We start from the raw sequence: 3,657 nt of genomic DNA, 5'->3' as shown, positions 1-3,657 counted from the left end.
GAATGGATTTAAGAATCTTATTTCTCCAGATTAACTAACTATCACATACAGATAGTCACTGGAATTTTATATATGCATGCTTCTCGGGTACATCAGCAACTCAGTAATTAACAAAACATTATCTTAGGCTAGATTGTTCAGTCATCACAACACCATTTCAAGGGCATCTTCTCTTGAACTTTAAAAAAATATCATCAGACATCATGAGACTAAAAGGTCACACTGTTGTTCTCCAAAAGCATATTCTCCTCTACACACAGAAACACTAAGGAGTGGAAACAACAAGGCATAGACAATGTTTTCAAGATGAAGCATAGTATAAAATCACAACAAGTCAAAATCTTTATGTATTATAACACAACAGCTAAAGTTATAAATTCACAGTCAATAGCCTCTGCTTCATGAGGTAGTTTGTTTTGACATAACACTTGTTATTTTAATTCCATTTTGTTCAAGGTTATTTATCAATGGCCACTCATGCTGCATTCTTGGCATGTTCTTAAACTGCCCTCATCATTGTAGAATCAGAGTGCCTTTGAGGAGTGCGTTAAGCAGTGTGACTAATATCTGTTAGGACTATTATTACCTACATGATCCTGGGCTCCCCCTGCACTGGCACATGGCAAGCTCCTGTTGCCTGGGATGCCTCCCTCAGCTGATGGCTTCCAGTCATGGGGATGTACCCAGTCACACATTCAATTAATGGCATCATAGGAACCAGCCCCAAAGTCATTACACATTTTTGGGGAATAACTTTGTGGCATATTCCTTGTTCTATCACGTCATTAATTGCTTTAACGTGTGGCTGGGTTACAACTTAAGATGTGCCTTAAGTGCAATGTGTGACCAGGGCCTAAAAAAAAAAAAAAAAAAATCCAAAGGGAGAGAGATGCAGCTGCTTCACATGCTCAGTGTGGCTAGGGACAGACATTACACATAAACCAATTTAAATGTCAACAAAACAGACATTCCACGCACATAAACCAGTTTCAAAATGGCCAAAACCGTTTGAGATAAATCTGGCTGAATGTAGTATACAAGACTTAATGGATTTGGCTCAAATCAGTTTATGTAATGTTTGTCCCAGACCCCTTGCTGGTTTAAGCTAAACCAGGAACCCCAGCATGCTCTCTGGGCTGGGCAGGACTCTCTGCTCCATCTGCAGGGATGACCCTTCCCTTCTGCTCTCTAGCCAAAGCAGGGATGGGCCCTAGCAGAGACACTGGGCAGCATGGCCCCGTTAAGGCAAAGTGGGCAGGGAGAGGGTTAATTCTTTCCTCCTTCCCCCACCGCAGCCAGGATCAGCCTGTGGTCTGGGGGAGTAGAGGGGAGAGGGCTGCAGCAGTGGCCCCTGGAGCTGCCAGACCCCTTTCTGCAGGGAAGGGACAGACGAGGGAATTAACCCTTCTCCCTGCCCCCTTCACTTTAAGGGGGCCATGCTAGGTTGGTTGTCCCACAGGGTGGGGAAGGAGCTCTGTTCCATGCTGGGGGACTCTTCCCCTTGCTCCTCCTCCCAGGCCAGTGAGGGGGACTCTGAGGCACTGAATAGGGACTCCTCCTCCTCAGCTGAGCAGGGTGGGGGCATGAAGAAGGGTGGGGAGTGTAGGGACTCCCACATGGCATGCAGCCCCTGCTGCCTGGCAGCAGAAGCAGGCAGGTTTGTCAGGGCACTTGTGCCCAGTGCTGGTGAGGCTTCAGCCAGCACTGTGCAGGGGGAGGGAGTGAAGCCTGCTTTATACCCATGGCAGAAGCTGCTGGTATAAGGCAGGCTCCACTCCCTCCTGCCATGCAGTGCTGGCCAGAGTTGCGCCTTCCCAGGGCACGAGTGCCCTGACCTCCCCACCTGCTCCTGCTGTCAGGCAGCGCTCTGTGCTCCCGCTGCCTCTCTGAGTGGAGGAGGAGGGGGAAGAGTTCCCCCCTAGCATGGAGCAGAGCCTCCACCTGCCTGGGGGGGAGGAGAAGAGGGGGGAGGGAGAAGTGGGGGAAAGAGTGCCCCTCTGGAGTTGGGCAGCATCCCATAGAGACCCCCTCCCCACCCTGCAGCAATGAGGGAGAAGCAGGGGGAAGAGTACCCTCTGGGGCCAAACAGCCTCACAGAGCCACCCACTCACTGCAGCAGAGGGGAAGTGGGGAGAAGAGCTGCCCAGCATCCCATAGAGACCCCCTCCCCACCCTGCAGCAATGGGGGAGAAGCAAGGGGAAGAGCTCCCTCTGCAGCCAGGCAGCCCTGTGTGCTCAGATTGCTCCCAGCTGTCACTGAGCAGTTGTTGCCCCCCTCCTCAGCTCAGCTTCCTTGTGAAAGGGAAGGGAGAGCTGCTCTAGTGCCCCTGAGCTTCTGGCTTGAGTCATTGTAGGCATGTGCCAAACATCTATCCACTTGCAAACCAGTTCACTCTCTGCAGGTTAGACTAACCTTAGGCCTGATATCTGAAAGCTTTCCAATGTCTATCCCAACCACATAGTTGGTCCAATAAAAGATATTACTCACAAAAATTCTTATGTCTAGTTCATTTATTGATTTCTTCATTTATATAATTTATATGCTGCCTTTCCAAAAAAAGGCCCAGGGCACCTTACAGTCAGGGAAACAGAATAACTTAAAAAGGCAGCTAAAATAGATGAAACAAAACAACAAAAAACAAAGCAAGACCCACTAAAAATGTTGGCTTAGTCTTGGCTGCTACATGCCTCTAAATAAGAATGTCTCAGAGCAGCTGAAAGATGCCCAGACTCAGGATCAGGCGGCCTCAGGAGTGAAGAAGTAACTGCTGAGTAACTGCTCAGAATGACCCGTCTTGTGTTTTTGTCAAGCAGATTTGTCGTACAAATGATACTTGCAAGGAGATGGCTCTAGACTAGCCTTAGGAATCACACTGGGGCTTAGGGGAGAAGACAGTCCCTTACCTAGCAGGCTGCCATGGAAAGATGGCTCAAGTTGAGGTTCCAAAAACCAAAGCACTCAAAAGATGGGATTTACTCATCTCACGGTCAATGATTCTTGCCACAAAATAAAGCTGAACATTTCTGTTACAAGCAAAACAATAGAATCCACACCTTAAGAGTCGGAAACAGTCACAGCTGCATGTTCAAACCCCAAAAGCCTATTTGTACAAAGGGAACTTGCACATACATTTTAGAGTGAAATGTGCATCACACAGCATTATCAATCACAGAACCCCTAGATGATCACAGTGATCACAGCTAAGACCTCTCTAACCCCTGTTACACTGTAATAGCCTTCTTTACTAGGGGTGATATGATATAACACTAAGGCTACAAACAGACACTGCATTTCTCCCAGGTGAAAGCTTTTTGTCCTAATTCAAGCACCTGTGAAGTATGTCAAATAAGATGTGCTAGCTCTTCCCACCCAACATTGGGCCTGTAAGTTAATTGTGGCTAATTTAACTTAATCAGGTTTCCTTCTAGGGACAAGCCTATCAGGCTCTGTGATCTTCCTAGCCCCCTACAATCAAAGGATTAGCAATGCAACTTGTCAAGGTACCATGCTACTCCCATTTCGATCCAAGTCAAAACCCACCTTATACTAGACATCTGTTTACAGTCCTTATAGATTTCATAGACTTCATAGACATTAGAGCTGGAAGGGACCTCGGGAGATCATCGAGTCCAGCCCCCTGCCCAAAGGGCAGGAAG

Source organism: Crocodylus porosus, unplaced genomic scaffold, assembly GCF_001723895.1.
Source record: "Crocodylus porosus isolate Cpor-Errol unplaced genomic scaffold, CroPor_comp1, whole genome shotgun sequence".
Classification (NCBI taxonomy): domain Eukaryota; kingdom Metazoa; phylum Chordata; order Crocodylia; family Crocodylidae; genus Crocodylus; species Crocodylus porosus.
This window is presented reverse-complemented; position numbering follows the sequence as displayed.